The sequence below is a fragment of the Macrotis lagotis genome, chromosome 7 (assembly GCF_037893015.1).
Source record: "Macrotis lagotis isolate mMagLag1 chromosome 7, bilby.v1.9.chrom.fasta, whole genome shotgun sequence".
Classification (NCBI taxonomy): domain Eukaryota; kingdom Metazoa; phylum Chordata; class Mammalia; order Peramelemorphia; family Peramelidae; genus Macrotis; species Macrotis lagotis.
This window is the reverse complement of record NC_133664.1, coordinates 11490313-11511537: the sequence shown is the minus strand read 5'-3', so window position 1 is coordinate 11511537 and position 21225 is coordinate 11490313. Positions and strand designations below refer to the sequence as shown.

General features: G+C 40.8%; 1 long non-coding RNA gene across 4 annotated transcripts in view; it reads left to right on the top strand.

Moving 5' to 3' along the window:
* LOC141494350 (uncharacterized) overlaps nucleotides 1-19090 on the top strand; it is a 78990-nt gene extending 59900 nt beyond the window's left edge. For 3 of the 4 annotated variants that reach the window (XR_012470410.1, XR_012470408.1, XR_012470409.1), the window contains 3 exons: nucleotides 10627-10714; nucleotides 13264-13411; nucleotides 18905-19090. This is a non-coding gene — a long non-coding RNA (uncharacterized LOC141494350). The remainder of the gene's footprint in view (nucleotides 1-10626; nucleotides 10715-13263; nucleotides 13412-18904) is intronic. The other variant, XR_012470411.1, reaches the window with a different exon arrangement.
* Nucleotides 19091-21225: the final 2135 nt, after the last annotated feature.

Sequence of the window (21225 nt, the reverse complement as noted above, 5' to 3'; positions counted from 1 at the left end):
AAGCAGATCCTCCAAAGATGTCAAAGACCACACATGGATCACATATTCATAGGAACACTTTTTTTGTGATAACCAAAAAATCCTTTCTGGAAATACAGCCAGTCCCCATGTACTGAAGAACTGGGGCATTTGGATGCAATTGAATACCATGGGGTGGTAAGAAATAATGAAGTGATAAAGAGTGAATTCAGGACAATTGGGAGACTATATATGCAATGATGAAAATAATGCACTTTGTATACACTGCATAACCTAAAGTATACAAAATGATTCCAGTAATGTCACTTTAAATGAAAGAAGATTTAAATCAGATGAATTCTAAGGCATTTTAATGAAGAATGTTAGTCTCAGAAAATTGGACGAAAAAATCCTTTCCTGCAACCAAAAAATATGGCCCTTTTCTTGGTGACACAGGAGAATTTTATGGTAGTGGTGGTGGAGGAGATCTGTTTAAAGGGAAATAGCTATGATTTAAAAACAAAAGGCAGTAATTGGAAGAAAAAAAATTAAGAAATATTTTGGGGGGAAATAGTGTTTTTTAATCTCATTAAATGGAATTTCCAGAAATCTTATTACATTAATTTTCTTTTTTTTTCCTTGAGGTTTGGAAAAGGAGGAACAATTTGTTTATTCAAATAGGAAAATAAAATCATGTGTCACTCTAAATACAGTCAATTTGGACTTAATATTTTTAGAGGTCATGTAAATGCCATTTAAATTCACTACAAGTATAGTAATATTAAAAAAAAGGTTTATTAAACATGGTGAAATCAAATAGATTTAAAATGACATTTTGCTTGACCAAATTTTTTCAAATAGGAACCACTGACTAGCCAGTTGTTTAAAAAGTTACTAAGTATTAAATAAAGAAGTTTATGTTTTAGGATAAAACCTCTAGAATGCATTTTTACATTTACATTTACATATAAATATTGCAGAGATAGCTAGATGGCTCAGTGAATAGAGCTAAGCCTGGAGACAGGAAGATCTGATTTTATATCCAGCCTCAGTCACTTACTAGTTGAGTGACCTTGGGCAAGTCACCTAACTTTTTTCTTAATCCACTGGAGAACAAAATTACAAAACCTTTCCTTGTGTTTTTCAAGAAACCCTAAATAGAGTCACAGAGAATCAGAAATAACTTAATGACTAAACAAAAACAAATTGATATTTTTGTATAAGATAGGATTCACTTGTGATTTCAATGACTTAGGAAACTCTGTGATGAGAAGACTTCTCCCAATGTAAAATTGCACCTTCCCTAAGAGTGTGATGTGGGGCATATTGAGATTAAATTATGTGACCCAGATCACTCAGCTAGAATATGTCAGAGATATAGTCATTTATCCAGGATTTAGGATTGCAGGGTCATATATTGAGAAGCAATTTTATCCCTTCCTTTTACATATGGGGAAACTGGGACATGGAGAACTTAAGGAAAGTGCCTGAGACAGGCAAAGCTAGTCAGTCCCTGAGATAGGATTTGAACCCCTTGTCTCCTGTCCCTAAGATCAAATCCACTACATAATGCTGCCTTCAGAAAGAACAGTGCTGGGGATATGAAAATTTCTTTAGCCTCCTCAAGTGGTGCTAAGAAAAGACTCAATTTGTCAAATCCTCCCTCAAAAGGATATTGCATGAAGATAAATTGCTGGTTTCTTTTATAGACGAGCTCATCAGACCTGTTTCCTGACTCTAGGAAGGCAGCTCTTTGTCTGTAGTAGTTGGTCATGAAGTTCAAGGAGGGAGCATTCTAGGGATTTCCCAGGCCTTCTGCTCTTAATTCTGTAGTGGGGATCTGGACTGATTTCCCCAAGGTAAGAGATCCCCAGTCTTACCTCGACTTCTGGGGGAAGCAATGCGGAAACTGATGGAGCTTCCCATACAAAAAAAGAGAATCTAAAATAATAAGAGCCAGGGGACATCCAAGGGGGCTCCCCATAATTCTAGGGAGTATCCTGCCACACCTGGGGAATACCTGCAGTGTTGTGGTCCTGCTTTCTAATCCGGTGGAGAATTCTGTTGATATGTTTTAGGACTGCAGTGCTAAATGAGCCCAGCTTTCCCAGATGCCTTAGGACTTCAGGTCAAAGATGTGGCCTTCCCACTGGACAGCAGATGGTCTCACCTTTCTGTTGCTCAGGATAATTGACATCTTCAGGTTTTCCCAGTTCCCACCTGTGGCTCCATTTCTGGGTCTTTAAAGATAGTATTGTAGCTGATGTGTTTTTACTAGTGAGTTGACAGGTTGTCAAAGAGTGATGCATGAGTCATTTTGGCCTAGATGCTTAAGTTTTAGGATTACTCAGCTGATCAGCTGTTTGACCTGTAAAACTACTCTGGTTCTGTAGACAAATCCCCTAAACACAAAAGGAGAAAAATAACACGTTTCTTTCAAGTGTATTATCATTATTTTTATTTTTTTTTGCCAAGGGACACTTGGGTAGTTTTGTGGCTTTCAAAAACCATCATAAAACCTTGAATTCTCATTGGGGTGATGAAGCTTCAGTCTATGAGAAATAGGAACCTGGGCTTTTTATAGATCATAAAAGATGATCTCCCCAGTTTTACATCTATGATCCCATAATCATGCTCAGGTGGCATGGCTGAAAGAGTAGCCATGTGCCTTGAGGAGGGGCAGAACTTGAAATAAAATACAAGTTGTGTCTTTGAACCATAATGGGTGGTATTGGATCTGGCTTTAAATTGCCAAATGAAAAGTTTTCTCACAACGCTGCGGTAGAGGCCATGAAGTGCTGATAACGCTGTCTATGAGCATTCTCTTGGCAGACCGGGGGCATTCCTGAGAATTCATATCAACAGTAAATTATTCTAACCTTAAAAATTCCCAGTGCAATAGTACTTCTGGAAATGTTTTGTTTTCTTCTGAACTAACTCTGGGAAGAAAACAGGATCCTATTTGCAAAGTTGACTCTGAATAAACTTCTTTTGGCATATCAATGAGAGCTAACTCCCTGGTGTGGCAGCCTCATGTTTTATGCACATGAATTTTAACATACTTAATAATAGGATACTCTGCCATACAATCCTGCTACAGAGTCTAAAAATAGAATTACATTGACTATTCTTAAGGTCATGATTCCCTGGAGGACCCCAGCCTCTCTCTCTCTCTCTCTCTCTCTCTCTCTCTCTCTCTCTCTCTCTGCCTCTCTCTATTTCAGGATCTACTTCACTTTTTGATTTCTGAATGTCACTCTCTCCCTCCTCTTTCTCTCCCTCTCTGTTTCTCCTCCTCTACCATCATTTCTTCATCACTCTGCTTCTGTCTCTCTTGGCCTCCCTTCTTCTGTGTCTCTCCTGATTGATAGACCAAATAATGTCACAAGGAGGAGTGCATAATCGAATGATCGCTATGGATCATGGGACTTCTAGACTTCCTTCTGTCATCACACTAATTTCTCTAACTAACCATTACCAGATTCCTCTCTTTTGATGCTCACAGTTTATTCAATATTCTGCAACTGAAAAATACTCGGTATTATAGAGTTCAGAGTGTCCCATCTAAGTCTTTAATTTTACAAGAAGATAATTATAATCCAGAGAAGAGAACTGGCTAGAGTCAATAATCATAGTTCTACTGTCTGGCATGACAGTGCCATCTTGGCCTCAGTTTTCTCATGTGTTCTTCATTTTTTGAAGCAGATCAAAACATCAAGAAGGTGATGCCATGACAGGAACAGGACTTTGGATTTCAGTGACCCCAGCCTCACTTCTCCTCCGGAGTCATCTGAGCCCAGCGACCAGATAGGAATCAGGGATAATTAGGGTCAATGACTTGCTCAGGGTCACAGAGTTAGTAAATGCAAGTGTTTGACGTTGAATTTGAACTCTGGTCCTCCTGACTCCAAGGCCCGTGTTCTGTCCACTGTCCCACCTAGTTACCCTTAGCTCCTTCATATAGTAAAATGGGATAGATATATAGTCTGAAATTGTTGAGAGGATCAGAATCAGGAAGAAGACCAGGATTCAAGTGTTTCCTATGAAACATTACTTAACCTCTGGGGGTTCCCAGACAACTCTCTAGGTCGTTAAGTCACAGAGCAGGTTTCCAGTTGCATAGGTAGAAATTACTTCCTCCTTGGGAGTTTCCTTGCCCAGATGAATTGCAGAAACTGGGCAGAGCACATCAAACGAGAAGAGTCATGGTTGGAATGCACTAAGAGCTGATGGGAAGCAGGCACATCTTCAGCTACTACTGCCACATCCTGGTGACAGAAACAGAATCTCCAGGAAGAAAACTGGTGTGTGGTTAGTCAGAATTGCCTCTAGACCAGACAGGTTCTCACCAGACCTGATGACCCAGCAGTCCAAGAATGAGATTCTGGGGGAAAATTCTGGTTCAGTAGATGCTGTCTAGGAGAATGAGAAAATCTGAGAAACCTTCTGGAATGGCTAAAGAATAAACAACATAAAAAAGGTGGATGGGATGTGGATGCAACAGATTCAAATATCTAGTTCAGTCCAGGGGCTGAATCTAAAGAGCTAGGGACCCAAAGGGTGAGTAAGAGAGGGATCGCCAGGTTTTTATATTTTCCTCCACTCCATATGGAAGTAGCCATCCTCATGGTACCCTTCTAAACCTCAGTTTCTTCATCTGTAAAGTGGGAATAATCCAAAATGCATGGCCTGCTTCAAAGAGAGTTCTTCAGCTCTCTGAATATGAAGTGTTCTTTTCACTGATCCTCCTCTGGACTCATTATTATAGCCATGGCATGAGATGGGGAAAGGGGACATCTGAGGACTGGGATTCTAGGCTCAAATTTGTCATGAAAAGAATTCTGGATCTGGAATTGGGAGACATGGATTCTCATCTTGAATCTAAAAGGAAATAACTGGGTTATTGAAAGTAAGATGAATCAGCTCTGTGGACCTCCATTTGTAAAAAAGGCGGGGTTGAAAAGCAGGGCAGCATAATGGTTTTCGATCTGATCTGTGCATTTGGCAAAATAAGGTTCAGATTCTGACTCTGACAAATCCCAGCTGTATGACCCTGGGCAAACCACTCAACTTCTCTGCCTCAGTCAACCCTCAACAGCTCTGTGATATCCCAAACAAAAGCCAGGAGACGTTTCTCCCAGGTTCAGCCTAGTTTTTGGCTGTGAGCTTGGTTTTTGTTGTTGTTGCCTTTATTGTTGGTGGCGTTGTTAATAACTAATTTTGTGAGGGTATAGAGTAGTTGCTTGCACTGGTCTTGGAGTCAGGAAGATGGGAATTCAAATCTAGCCTTAGACACTTGACACTAGCTGTATGACCTTGGGCAAGTCACTTCACTCTGATTACCTCACCTCTAGGGCCATCTCCAGTCTTCCTGATTCATATCTGACATTGAACCCAGATGACTCTGGAGGAGAAAGTAAGACTGGTGACTTAGCACAACCTCCCCCCCCACTCAAGTCCAATTCATGTGCTTGTCATGGCCTTACCTTCCCTGATGTCAGGGTTTTCTTTAAGAATGAAGGAGAAACATTATCATCCTATATAAATATGTGTATGTGATTTTGTGTGTTTTTATGCATATGTGTTTACATCATCATCATCATCATCATCTGAGTGGAGAGGGGCAGCTTCTTTATTGGGAATACCTTAAACCAATAAATTCCATATCTGGATGGGGGAGTTGGGTATAAAATGACATTTGCACTCTTTGCCTTAAGTTAATAATCATTGATTATGTGCCTACTGTGTACTAGCCTTGGGGGATATAAACCCCCAAATGGCTATTCTCCCATGGAGCTTACTAATTAAAAGGGGAAACAACATGCAATGAAGTATGCACACACACAAGGTCTAGATAACATAGCTTGGCTAGAATTGTTAAATGAGTCACCATGCATTTATTAAGACTTATTGCATGACAGTCATAGTACCAAGGTAAGTACCAGCCAACCATGCTTCTCTCCCCCTACTTCTCCCACTTTGTTCCTTTATTGTTTGGTGTCTTCCCCTCTTAGAATAGAAGCTCCCTGAGGGGAAAGACTATCTTTCTCTTTGCATGATCACCGTGGGAAAGGTTGGTTCAGGGAACTCCTAGGTGCAGAAACCATCTCCACCAAAGCCAATAATATATTCAGAGTAACTGACATTCTGGGGGAGTGTCCCCAGGTCACACAGCCAGACCACAGAGCCACAGAACAAGGCCCAGAACCACAGCTTTCCTGGCTCTGGAGCTTGCTTTTTGCCCACTACGTCATAGTACAAGTTCACAAGTTTCATTCGAATACTTATTATTCTTCCTGCTCCCCAGCTGTGCCTCCTTCTCGGCGGCTGCAGAGATTTGAAACTCCTCTGGGGACCAACATAAGAAACAGAGCCAGAATCTAGGGACGAGGTCAGACAATGGAAAATGCCACCCTCTGATATTGAAATGATGAGAACCAATATACATTGTGGGAGATTAGAATTCAAGGGAAACCTTCCCAGTAAGTAAGCCTCCCTGAGAGAGGATTTGTAAAGGTTGCTGATGAGAATCAGGGATCTGTCCAAATTGATCCCAAAATGCACTGCAGATCACATTAAGTGGAGTGTAATCTAAGCATATAATAAAGCCTACCTATAGTAGGTGGCTGTTTGAAAGAGCTAGATCATAAGATCACTGGGATGAGCCTGGAAGGCATCTCCGGGCTCCTCTGCTCCAAACCCCCTTAGTTTTCATAGGAGGAAGCAGCAAGTCAGAGAGATTTTCCTTGGCCAAGGCCACCTAGGCAGTATGTGTCAGTAGAGTAAATTCAACTGAGATCCTCTGACTCTAAGAAGGACCACCAATGGAGGAGAGATAGAGAGTGGGTAACTGGCCAAAGTTTCCCTGACACTGTCCAGGAGGGAGGCTCCAAAGGAGGACAGCCATTTCTGCTGGTGCACTCCCAATCCAGGCTGTCTCTGTGGTGGGTAACGGGGAATCAGGCAATTTCGAAGTAGAATCAGGGATCCCAGGATCAGAGAGCTAGGACTTGAAGAGACCTAGACATCAACCTGATAGTTCAGACATATTGAAAGGCCTTGGGTCACAAATGGATTTTCTGTGATGTTCAAAATAAAAAACAGGAAACGCTTTTCTCCTACGGCCAAGCTAATTTTTAGCTTGGATTCTGGTTTTGTTGTTGTTATTGCTGCTGCTGTTAGCAGCTCATTTTGTGAGAAATAAATTTGGCTTCTTTAAGGGCATAAAACAAGACAAAAACCTCTGAAACTCTGTTGCTCCTGGCAACAATGAATTAGAAAAAGAAACCATTATATCTTAGCTTCCTGGCTGACATTGTGTTGCAACAGGATGGGGAGGTGGATTGGATGGAACCAAAGTTATGTTTATACTAGATACAATTTCGAGATTCCTGTAACAGAGTGTGGACTGAAGTCACACCAAAGTCACACCAAAGATGGAGAGGAAGTGATGCAAACCTAGACACGTGACCTGCTATCTGAAAAAAAAATAGATGTCAATTGAAGAAAGCAAGCATGAAAACAGACTCGAACTACTTTCAGTGGACAAGTCTGACCTAGGTGAACATTTTGGCTCCAACATCTATGGGATATATGCCGCCCTTTAGATGTGGTGCACCATAAACAATTCTAAATTGAGTTTGTTCCAAGGAAAGAATTGGAAGCAGTTTTCTAAAATCAATCTAACTTTTTAGATTCTTCATAAACCTGGAATTTTATCTATCCATCACCAAGCATTTCCTAAGCCACCTATCATGTGCCAGAGTTTGAGGACCCAAAGAAAAACTGAATTAATTTCTACCCTCAGGGAGGTATTATTCCATTGATGAGGTGCTCCCTCCAGTGGAGTATCTATACCTTCTTGGTCCTATATGATTTTTGTATGTGCTAACCAAAAAGTCCTCTCTAGAATGTGTTGGGGATTTTTCCCTTAGATGCCTTGATATGACCAGCTAGAAGTAAAAGGAAAGCTTCCTGGGGGCTGATGATGTTTTCATTTTATCTTTGTACTCCAGTACCAAGAATAGGCATCCAACCTTTTAGCTTTCTGGATCTCATCTTCCATTTAAAAACTTGACAAGAGTCACATATAGAACTCAATATTTATTTGTGACTACTATGTAACCCATATCACCAATGAGCATAGCAATAAGATATAATGATGCCATGTGAATGGGTTCCAAGGGTTCACCTTGGGCAGATGCACTTGGTCTAGAACATAGCAGTCATTAAATATTGGCTGAAATGAATTACAGCAGAGGCACATATTGTTTAGTGTTTCCCTTCCCAACCCCCCACCTTTGCTGCAGATAGTCTGGTCTTCTTTTGTGCTCAGAAATCTCTGATAGACTCCTTTATTCCATTTCTCTTAGAGGAGTCTTCATTGGGAACACAGAGCAATCTGCTCCTACCTATCCTGTACCACCATTGTCCTTAGAATGGGCTTCATTCAGTTCATGTGATTGATATCAATGACACTGAACTAAGCCCTAAATCACAACAGAAAGAATGAGTGAAAAAGATCTATTATCTTCTTACCGCTTGCTAAATGCTAGGAATAAAAGTGTGATCTCACACAGATCCTGCCCGCAAGGGCATTCTGCTCTTTAGAGAGAATCAACAGGTAGGGAAGACTGGATCATCATCTGGGGAGAGTGGAAAGAAATTGGGAACTGAAATCAAGACTGGATTCTGAACCCCACTCAGACTCTAAGTGGGAGACCACGGATAAGTGACTTCATCCCTCAGATCTTCAACCGATCAATTGGCCAACAAAGCAGCTGCTGCCTGCCAGACCCTGTATTAGGCAACGGGAATATAGGTTGTTGTTGTAGGTATTCAGCCTCCTTTCTGCAAGAGGACCGATGGCATCACAAGAGTGATGTTTTGACTTGCAAGTGAATTGCATTTAAAGGAGGCAAATATGCATGAAGTCAGCCTTACTGTCCCCTCCAGAATCACCGGAGACAAGACATGAGTTCAGATGACTCTCAATGGCCCAGCAATGGGGATCTGAGAACAAAAGTGAAAATAATGTTTTACCTCGGGGAACTTACAGACTAGCTGAAGGATATAACATAGGATAGACACAAACAAATGATATACAAAAGACAAATAAGGTAATTTTGCTGAGAGGTAGGAGAGTCTGAAGGGCTTCATGTAGAATGGGGCATCTTGGATGACCCTTGGGGACCAAATGGCATGAGCATATCCTCCCCATTGCCCAGGATCAATGTGAGAGAGATGAATGATTTGCTCACTGTTACATTGTAAGTTTTTAATACGATGCTTAAACCCAGGTCTTCCATTTACTCTGTCTTGGATGCCCCTTCTAAGTGGTCAATGGAGGGGATGTTTCTCACCAGGAATCACTATGTCACCACTGTCTATGGGCTTGCACTAATGGGTTTCAGGAGTTTGGCGTCTCACATGACCTGAAGGAAACGTAAGGCCTCAGCAAACCACAGAGACGACCTTGTTTCTTTTTGCAAAGCTTAGAGCAGAAGACAGATGCAAGCTGTTGTTATTATTCAATTGGGAATAAAAAATGGAAAGTGCAAGAAACTTGACTTGAGAGCCCAGTGGGGAAAGAGGGTTGGATTTGGAATCCAAAGCTCCGAGCTGATTGCCATTTGATATCTCATTTAATACCCCTACTCCCTGCCTTGCTGCCAGATGGCCCCTAACTAGATGAAAAATTATTATAGTAGGGTTTTATCTCTGGGCTGAAAAAGAAATAGCAAATGAGTCATTTTCTCTTGGAAGGATTGTGCATTGGGGCTACACATACATACATACATACATACATACCCACATATGTAGACACATATAACTCATGTCCAATAACCTCAGAATGAAATGAATCATTATGTTGGCGTCAAGGTAGAGGGTGTGTGACAGACCAATTTGAGCTTGGAATTCTCTACCACAGACTGTGCACAAATTGTCCATCTAAACATTTGCAGTGGTGTTGGTACCTCTCATGTTGCTTTTGAACTACAGTCATTCTGCTTTGACTATAGAGCACGGCCCCTTTCTCGAAGCAGGATGCCACGCTGGGAGAGTCTGGGCCACACCTCTCATGTCATTTAATCAGTTCCAAAAGTTCTTCAGAGAGATCTTGAGAGTACCGTTTTATTTATTTTATTTTATTTCTTAGGTTTTTAGAAGACAGTGGGGTTAAGTGACTTGCCCAAGGCCACACAGCTAGGTCATTATTAAGTGTCTGAGGCTGGATTTAAACTCAGGTCCTCCTGACTCTAGGCCCGGTGCTCTATCCACTGCGCCACCTAGCTGCCCCTGAGAGTATTCTTTTAACAATTCTGAGCTCCACAAAAGTGTTGGCCTTACATGAGTTGTACATAAAATAGTCCTTTACACAAACCTATGTTTGATATTCAAACCACTGAGGTTGTGCTCACTGCACTAGAGTTTGAATGCTTGGTAGCTGGGTTCAAGAAAAGATCTTAGTGTCCCATACTTCATCTTGCCAGATAATCTTCATAATTTTGCTGAGACAATTCAAATGAAAACAATTCCTTTTCCTAGCACAGCACAGGTAGCCTGTTCAAGTTTCAGAGACACACAAAAATGAGGTCAGCACAAGAACCCTGTAGAATTTTGGTTTGCTGAGCACTGTAATATTTCTTCTCCCCTATCTTTCTTCAGAGACTTCCAAGCATTGAGCTAGCTCTGGGCATTAACAATGTTGGTATTCATTATCAAGGTGGAGAAACCTGGAAAGCATCCTACCAAGGTAAGTGAACTTATCCATGATATTCAAAATTTCTCCATTTGCTATAACCCATGATTCCATGTTAGGATGATGGGCTGCTGGTTGGTGGAGTACCAGTGTTTTGTAGGTCAAAATTAGCATAAGCAACAGAGAGTTGATCCATACTTTGATGCATTTCAGCACAATCATCTGAAAACAAAAAAGACTCAGAGGAAGAAGGCATTGGATTTCACTCTTGAATTAGACATTCACCAGATTTGACCCTGAGCAAATCATTTACCTTTTCTTAGCCACAATTTTCCCATTTGCAAAATGAAGATGATTTAGAAAGAAGGTTATTGTAAGCTTCCTATTCATGCAATAAACCAGGGGCACATTCTCCCCAAAAATGTTATTAGTGGGGAAATGGGCACAAATGTCAAAAAGACTAGAAATAAGGCACAGTGAGTGTGACCAATTTCAGGCTCCAATGTTTTCTTCTTGTGTTCTTCTCACATTGCTTCCTCAATGGAAATAGTTTTTCTGCTGAGTAGGTCACTTAGCTATTCCCTGTGCCTGTCCCTTGCCAAAACTCGTCTCACTTTCCAGGGCTAATTATCTCTTAGATTGATAACTGGCTCCCTTCTCTCCTGTCAGGTGTCATGGTCCTTTAAGTGATTTTTGACTATGTGATTTTGGGCTTTATTACGAGGGTTGTAGCTTCCAAGAAGAGGGAAGTGAAATTCTCACTGTTCTTTGATTCAATTGGTTCACATTTGGAGAACCAATGCTGATAATCTAGAGAGAGTCCAGAGGAAGGCACCAATATATTGAAGGGTATTGAGTCCATGCTATGTGAGGATGAGTTGAAAGGATTGTTAATGATTAGGCTGGAGAAAACTCAAAGGGAATATGCATGACAGCTATATTCAAATATGGAAGGGTTCGTTATGTTGCAGAGGGATTAGATTTAGTTTGTTTGGCAATTGGGGACAGAATCAGGAATTATGGGTGACAGTTGCAAAGAGGAACATTTAGGCTTGATGGTAGGAAAATAAATTTTGTTAACAATTAAAGCTCGGGGTGGGGGGGTGCAGCTAGGTAATGCAGTGTATAAAGCACTGGCCCTGGAGTCAGGAGTACCTGGGTTCAAATTCGGTCTCAGACACTTAATAATTAGCTATCTGTATGGCCTTGGACAAGCCACTTAACCCCATAGCCTTGAAAAAAACTTTAAAAAAGTGAGATGATTTGACTGAAGAGTTGATGGGTTCTCAGGCATTGATGCTCTTCAGCATATTTGTGTTAATTATGAGGTCAGCTGGGTGGCACAGTGGATAGAGCACTGACATTAGAGTTAGGAGGATGGGAGTTCAAATCCAGTCTCAAACAACTTTGTGGCCTTGGGCAAGTCACTTAACCCTGATTGCCTCACATCCAGGGTCATCTCCAGTCATCCTGATGCATAGCACAGCAGCCCCTCATTCAAATCCATTTCATGTGCACATTGTCATGGCATTACCTACTCTGATGTCATGGTCTTCTTCAAAATGAAAGGCAAAGGGGCAGCTAGGTGGTGCAGTGGATAGAGCACCAGCCCTGGAGTCTGGAGGACCTGAGTTCAAATGTGACCTCAGACACTTAATAATTTCCTAGCTGTGTGGCCTCGGGCAAGTCACTTTACCCCATTGCCTTGCAAAAAACCTAAAAAAGAAAAACAAAAAGAAAAATGAAGGGATAAACAGAAGTTAGTTACATACATTGCCTATAAATTTCTGATGAGAAATATTTTGATTCAAAGATTTTCCTCAATGTTGATCTCTATTTGTACTGTAGCTATAATGATTTTGTTTCTTCAAATACATTTTAATTATACAGTATTCTAAAACTCTTAGTGCAGTTTTGCATTCTAATAGCTTTGGGGAACCCTATATGTAATCCAGATTGCTCATTTTTAAGCTAATCATCCCTCTCCCTTATTTGGATAATGATTCTCACTAATAGGTATGAAAAACATCTGCTTCCATTCCCATCATTTTTAAAAAATGATGTGTTATTTTAAAGAATAACATGAAAAATCACAAATTTTAACAAAGAGACTAAAAATAAGGTTTGAATTTTCTCTGAAATAGCTGTTCATTAGCCAGACATGGGATCTAGGAAAGTTAATTCTGTATGTGGGTACAATGTAGACAACTCACTAGACAAAGCTAGATGCTTAAACGGTCTGAAGAGGAGGAAGAAGAAGGAAATGTAATTAAATTTTAACTTGTGATGAAAAACAGTAAAAATTTTTCCTTAGTGACCCAGGATCTCCATATTCTTGGACATTTAAGGTTTTGGATAACTGAGGACTTAGAGAAGGGGTCTCTACTGCCAAGTTTTTGATCAACTGCCCTAGTGTCTTGGGGTGCTCCACAGATCCTGTGTCATGGCTACAAACATCTTTGTCATGGCTGTCCCCATGGCCTCATGCAGGCATCAGACCACCACATTGGATGGTGGAATGGCTGTCCCATGTGGTCCAGTGTTTCTTCTGTATTTCTTACATTTTGTCAAAATAACCAGGATTGACTCTACCTCCTCTCTAGGAATGGGATCTGAAAACATTGACTGTATCTTGAGGTATATGTCAGACTCTGAGTCCTCTCTCAGCATGACTACACATGATTTCTAGTGCTTAGATATGGTTCTTTGAAGATGACGTAGGTGGGATATGGAGACTCACTAGTGACCCAGGTAAATAAATGCTACCCTGAATTAACCCAATTTTTTCTGCTCCCTCTGCCTTCTGTGCCTGCAACTCTAGAATTCTCTTGAACTCCACTTTAATTTATCCCCTCTCCACCCTAGACCAGATGCCATGATCCCTAGTTATCTCTCTGTCTTCTGATAAGACTTCAGGATGCCCAGTGCCCTTGGCTGCGTTCTGCCTGCTTTACACTCTCCTTCAGCATGGTGCCCTCTTCCTGACAAACATACTTCTCCTTACCAAAATACCTGATTTGGGTCACATGATCTCTGTTAATCATTGAGCTCATGGGAAAGGTTGTTCATAGGTGACTCTCCCGGAGAGGAAAGTATTTTGGGAGGCAGTGACTTAACTCAAAGGGGGTGTCCTTGGTTCTGGTAATTCCGGGTCTCTTGGCAGGCAAGTGGGAGAAATGGAGAAGGCTATTGTTCTGGATCCATTGGGATCACATAGAGAAAATACTTCACAAATCTTTAAGTACTATATAGGTTCCATTAGTATTGTAACTATCATTATATGTCTCACTACCACTACCCTATGATATCGTCTCAGTGCCTACCTTCATGGGTAGGGCTAACTCAATATTCCTCAGTATCCAAGGAAACAGAAAAGGATTTACTCAGCTGCTCCAAGAAGACTGATCCTATTGAATAATTTCCAGTTTCCTTTTCAGTAACATGGTCCCTGAAACAATGATGGTTAGTTACTGACAGGATCAGTCATTTTTTTCTGGTATGAGGGAGCTCTAGCCATACCCAAAAAAAAAAAAAGAGACCTTCCCAGAGAGACGTGGGAAAGCACAGACTTGGTCATTTAGTGTCTGAAATGCATTCCATTTGGATGAAAACCTAATGCAGAAAAGGTCTTCTGGGTTATTCTCTAGAAAATAACTTATATATGTATGTATGTATGTATGTTTTTGTTTTCTATGGAGGACAGTAACATAGAGTTCATCCAATTTGCAAAAGAGTTTTCAGAAAAGCAACAACCAATTATCCTTTAACCAGTAAGTGCACAACAAGGAATAAACCTTCTTCACAGAAAAATGCTTAATTTACCTGGTGGGAAAGTCCAACTTTTGTGAACACAGATTGCCCATGGATTGAATAGATTGTTGGTTGAAAGGACTAAATTAAGATCTGACAGAGAACTGGATTTTTTTTTTTGGCTGGTGATTCTAGTGTAGGCAGCCAGTATGAAGAGAAGAAAGGAGGGAAGGGGGGGATGGGAGAGAGACAGAGACAGAGAAATAGAAAGGAGAGATAGATTCAGAGAGAGAAACATAGAAATATAAAAAAGATAGAAAGAGACAGACAGGGAATGAGAGGGAAATTGAGAGGGAAATGAGAGAGAGAGAGAGAGAGAGAGAGAGAGAGAGAGAGAGAGAGAGAGAGAGAGAGAGAGAGACAGAGAGGAGATGAGCAGAGACACAGAGAGAGAAAGCTGAAAAGGAGAACTTTCCAAATCACACGCTGACCTGGGGCCTTCTGTGGCGGTATGGTCATGGTCCCTCTGAAATGTCTGCTTACCGGGATTTGATATTTTTTTTTCTCACGTTGGAGCCTGAGTTTCCCAGATCATTAGAGGAGAAAGAACAAACTTGTCTTTTCTGTTCCCACATAATGAGCTTAGCTATCCCTCCCTCCCTCCTTCCCCCAGTGAATGATTGTCTCTGTGTTCTTAGGCAGAAGGAGGATGGGGCCAGGAAGGATTACCACAGCCCCCCACATAGGAGCTAGGCCTGCCTGAACAAAGGAAGGAGGCCAAATTCTCCTTTTCTCCCTCCTCTCTTTACAGCAATTTCCTCCCCCTCCCCAACCCCCGGGTATTTTCTTGCCCTCTACATCCTTCAAATATATTCCATGCCTTCTGTCCATTTTCTACGGCCTTTGCTTTCAGAGGACTACTAAGTAATCCCAGTTAAGATAGCAGCAGGTTTAACAAGTGAAGAAATTATCCTTCCTCAGTGAAATCATATTTTAATGGCCTAATTTGCTGAATGGTTTGATTTGATTGTGGACTTCAGCACCTGGGAAGAGTTCCACCAAGGACAGGGGTGAGGGGTGGGAGATGAGAGTGAGGCTCTCCACAAAGGATCTAGTCACTGACTGGCTCTGGAAGGGACCTTAGATCCTGTCTCGTCAATTTTCCAAATTTAATAGTTAAGTTGACTCAGTCTTTAGATATAAACTGGGAGTTGAACAGAGACTGGTCACAGAATCTGAAAGACAGCATGCAGAATGTCATAAGTAGTAGATTTTGATATAAGAATCCTTGCAAGAGATGAATTTTCTAGTAGATAAACAGTTAAACATTATGAATGGACAACTTCCCAAAGAAGATACATTGGATGGGAAAAAACCACCATTTGGTAAAATGCTCAATTGCCTTATTTTCCCAAAATAAAGAAATGTAATACAAAACAATTTCAAGTTACATAGCTTCTAACCTTCCCCATTATGTTAAAGGCAAAACCAGCATCTCAACCATTCAGACAAGAAACCCAGGTATCATCTTGCATTCCTCACTATCTCTTAGTTCTTTGTCTAAGCACTGCCAAGGCTGTGGATTTCATCTCTGCCTCATCTCCTCAGACACTGGCACCACTTTGGTCCAGGATCTCACTTGATGACTGGATTATTGCAGTAGCTGGTGTGGGTTCGGTCTGCCTCATCTCTCTAACATTCTTCATTAAGGCACCAAAAGGATTTGGTCATATTACCCCTTTACTAAAACACAGGTGGATCATATGACTTCTTTACTCAATAAATTAGAATAGCTATATGGGCTATTCAGGAAGGCCTAGCTCATAAGGGCTGCTTAATCATCTTTGGTGTCTACCTTTCATCCACCTCTCATTTGTGGCTCCAAGAAACAGCAACAATCACACTTATTGTCTCAACAAACAGGCTAAAGTAGGTTGAGAGTAACCAAGGGGGCTCAAACCTATTGGCGAACTAGACAGGTTGTGCATCCCAAGTATATGAAGACTTTCCCAGGTAGAATGGGCAGATCAGGATAATTTGTTCCAATGGCCATGAAGGCAGCCGAAGCCACCATTGTGGAGCACTTAAGATTGGTCAGATATCAAAAACACCAAAGTCATCTACTACATCCTGGGTCTTAACCAACTATCTTGACTTTTTTCCCTACCACAGCCTTCAATTCAGAAAGAGAGAGGGAGGCTAAGGACTTTGGCCAACTCTGCCTCCCTCAAATGCAATTCAAGTCGCCGGCTCTCTGTGGCCTTCAGGAGCAAATACAAAGTACTCTGGCATTCAAAACCCTTCGTGACCTAGCCTCTCCTACTTTTCCGAATCTGCCTTTCTTCTAAGACCTTGTTTTCCACCATGTGCTCTTTGATCTGGTGACACAGGCTCTTCTTAGCCTCCATCTCTCAGCTCCAGGCATTCTTCTGGTTATCTCCCATGCTTGGGATGCTCTCCTTCCTCTAATCCATCTGACCTTCCTAAATTCTTTTTAGTTCCAACTAAAGCCCAGTTTTTATAAGAAGCTTTCCCTGACCCTCTTCATTTTAGTACCTCCCTCTCTTAATGACATTCCCTCTATCTTGTACATGACTTGTTTAAAATATTTGTTTGCTTGTAGTCTTCCCCATTAGATGGTGAGCTCCTTGAGATCAGGGGCCATGGTTTGACTCTTTTTGTATATCCACTGCCTAGTACAATACCTGGCCCAAAGTCAATGCTTAATCCATGTGTATCAGGTGACTAACCATTATACACCAGTTATTGGGCTAAGAGTTCTGGGCACACAGAGAAAAACAAAAATAATTCCTGTCCTCAAGGAACTTACAATAAACTGAAGGACAACATTTGAACAAGCATGTAATACACATGCACTACATGTACACATGTAGTGTACAGTACAAAGAGACTACCAATCCCTATTTGCCCCATCATGCCTAAGATGCTGAGTTTTACTTCTTATCCCCTCATATTCAAGAAGTTGCACTGAGGGGATTGAGAATGGTTTCATGGGCAGCTAGGTGGCATAGTGGATAGAACACTGGCCCTGAAGTCAGGAAGACCTGAGTTCAAACGTGGGCTCAGACACTTAATAATCACCTAGCTGTGTGACCTTGGGCAAGTCACTTAACCCCATTGCCTTTCCAAAAATAAAGGGAGAATGGTTTCACTAGCACCATAGCTCATGTCCATCAAATGTTCTTCCCACTATGACCATACATTAATTATCAAAGAGTCGATTGGACTTAATTCGATTTTAGAAGAGGGTAGTTACTTAGGTGGTATAGTTGGTACAAAATAGCTCTCCCTCCAAAGAATTCTGCAACACATTTTCCTGCCAGTATATACTGAGGGTCCAGGGGACATTGGGTTCAAATGTTATCTGGCAAACTTGGAATTCATAGTTGCTGGGACCCTGGAATTCCCAATTTTTCTGGAGTCCTCAAAATCTTCACCTTGAACATTGGGCGGATCTCCTAGAGTCTTGAATCTGGGTCCAGTAGTTGCTGAACTCCAAATGGAGACCCAGCCATCTGCTAAGACATTTATGAAAAGAAAAATGGGGATGGGAAACCTTCTGGACCTCTGAAGTCTACAAGTTCCCCTCCAAAAGGCAGAGGGAAAAGGCAAGGAAAGAGAAACTGAGGAGCTCTGCTCCAACCTTCCCCAATCTGTTCCTTTCTTAGGATTTAGTTGAAATGCTCTCCTCTGTGTTTCCTCAAATCTCCCAGGCCTGAACTGTCTCAGCTTTGTTAAGGAAATCTTCCGGTCATGACTAAGTTTCCTGAGACAGTCATCCAAAACAATCAGTCCAATTCATCCAAGAACTATCCACACATAGTCTTTTATTGATTGGCTGACTCTAGGTATGTGAGCTTTGTTAACACTTCTGATTTCATCGACTCCATTAAGATTGGTGAATGTAAGGGTTGTGTAATATAGCTAGAAGGGTTGGATGAGTTTGTCTCCTACACATACAAAATGTGCATAGTAGGAAATCTTGGATGAATAAGGGATCAGTTGGCGAATGGAAAAGTTAGGATTGGAAAAGTCAGAAGCTAGGGATTCTAAGAAGTGGAAATGGGAGAGAAAGCCCCAAATTAACAAATATTTGAATGACAACATCCTATTTAAGTTTAGACATTGTGGGAAGAATTGTGAATTAATGGAATCATTTTTGTAGGGAAATTTGGCAGTACACTATGAATTACTTAAAACTTTAACTTAATAATTCTATTATTGGCAATATGCCCAAAGGATGTTATATTTTTAATGCAACTATCTGTTCATAGATATTAATGTCAATATCATTTGTAATAGCCCCAAAATAGAAGTAGACCAAATAAAAAACAGATGGGAAGTGGGTTAAATAATTAGTTCTTGGAGATAGCAATTTCTTGAGTTGTTTTTACTTATATCCAATTCTTTATCGACCCCTTTTGGAATATTCTTGGCAAAGATGTTAAAGTGACTTACCATTTCCTTCTCTAGCTCATTGTACAGATGAAGAAACTGAGGCACATGGGGTGAGCTGACTGGCCTAGGATCATGCCTAGCTCAGAAATGTCTGAGTTTGAATTTGACCTGAAGCCTTCCTACTTCCAGGCCTAGTGCTATATCCAGTAAGCACTTAGATGCCCCAGGACTATTGTAACGCAATAAATTCATCAAAAAGCAGTTTTTTGGAGTTCCTTCTCTGGACTGAACACTGTGCTGGTTGTTGAGGATAAAAAAGATAAAAATAAAACAATTCCTACCCTACATTATATTATATTACTTAATGGCAAGTGTGGCAAGATGGAAAGAACAATATGAAATAATAAGAAACAAAGAGACCAGTTTACGACTTGGATAAGAAGATACAAAGGAAACATATAAACAAATGTAGGAGTTAGGTACAAATAAAATGGAATGAATTCAGGAGTTATTGAGAAATTCTTACATAGAATTGAGTTTAAGTGATTTAAAAATGTATGTTCAGTGGGCTTTACAATAATTGAAGTGCACCTTCTCTTCTTGGAACAATTTCCTGAGAAATCCAGTCCATGTGGTCTATGGTTACTACATGTTCTGTGAAATTCTGAAAGTTGGCAGCTGTGATGTCCCAGGCTATCAGTGGCTAATTTTTCTTTTCATACCATGTGAAACAATGGTCCCTGGGAAAAGTGCCAGCCTGGCCACCCAGGAGGTGCTGAGTTAGTCCCCTGCTGAGGTAGTTTACTCATTGGTTTCCCCCTCCCCCACCACACTGTCAGGGAAATTTTCTCTGAATGATTCATTGAAATCCTTGAATTGGGCATCTTTTTTCCTTCTATAACCCTCTCTTTTCTTTTCTCCCTAAAAGTTCATGTCCTTATGAAACAATTCACTCAAATTCCTTTCCACTCTCTCAGTCCCTTTGTAAATCTTCAGAGACAAAGGATAGAGACAAATGTGTGGCTTTGGGGGCTCATAAAAGACTACTTTGAGGTCTTTCAAAATCAGTTGATTTTCAAACCTACCCATGGATTATGAGATTATAGACCCAGAACTGAAAGGTATCTCAGGGGCAATTTAGTCTGACTTTATTTTGCAAATCAGGAAATTGTGGCCCAAGGAAATGAATTTGCTAAGGACGAACAGGTGATGAGATCTGAACCAAACTCTCTGACTTCAGAGGCCGTGTTGAGCCTAGTCCCACCTATTTTCCATTTTATCCAAGCTGTTATTTGTGTCTTGGTGACAATACTTAGCAATGATGAAAGGAAGATGTAGATTTAGAGGGAATTTTTTTGACAATGAGTGGTCTTTCCTGCTCCTCCAAGGTTTTATATCTGTTCTTATCTCAGTTTTGGACATAGAATGAAAAGGTCTTCATCATCCTCTTGAATCTGTCTCTCAGCTATCATGAGACCTCAGACCAGTCACCAAACTCTCGCTACCTCATTTTTCATCTGCAAAATGGAAATAATCCTAGCCATACTTACTTAGGAAGAGCAAACGTGCCAATTTCCATACAAAATGACCCTATGGATTCAAAGTCCTCTTTTGTTATTGTGATTCTGCAGAGGACATTTCTTTGTCATGCAAGGAAAAGGTCACACACTGACACATATATGCATAAACACACATACATGCAAACACACAAAAACATCCTAATACACACAAATTCACAAATGTACACATATATAAATACATATACACATCCAATCATATTACATAGACACAGATACAAATACATAGATATGTACAGACACATCCAACACATACAACACACATCCAAAATACAAAATGACACATACAAAAACATGTATGCATGCTCACAAAAACATATAGGCACTGTTCGTCTCCTCATTGCTCCTTTTGATGCAGGTGGTCATTTGCTCCCAAGTAAGCCATTTCAAAACCTAATAATAATAATAATAATAATAATAATAATAGTTATAATGACCAAAAATGACTAAAGAGTATGACTTCGACTGTACTTGAAAGTGGAAGATGCCAGGGGTCCAATGGAGTGGAGTCCTTGGAGGGCAAAGTTGAGCGTAGACAAAGGCCTTCTTCAATGCCTTCTGCAGAGCCCTTTCAGGCCCAGCTGGGCCTATTCTCATGTTACTTTCAAATCTGATTCCTTTGGAGTCTGCCTCTCCCCTGAGGAGAGGGTCACCTTCAGCCCATTCTCTCTTGGCAGGAGAGTGACCATTCTCTGGCTCTCTTTGGTCCTTGCTGAGACCAGAACCACAGAGAACTGAGTTTTCTTTGTGATAAACCTGATTTTTCTCCCACTAATGAACTGATTCAAGTATCAGTTCCTTTGAAAAAGAGTCAATAAA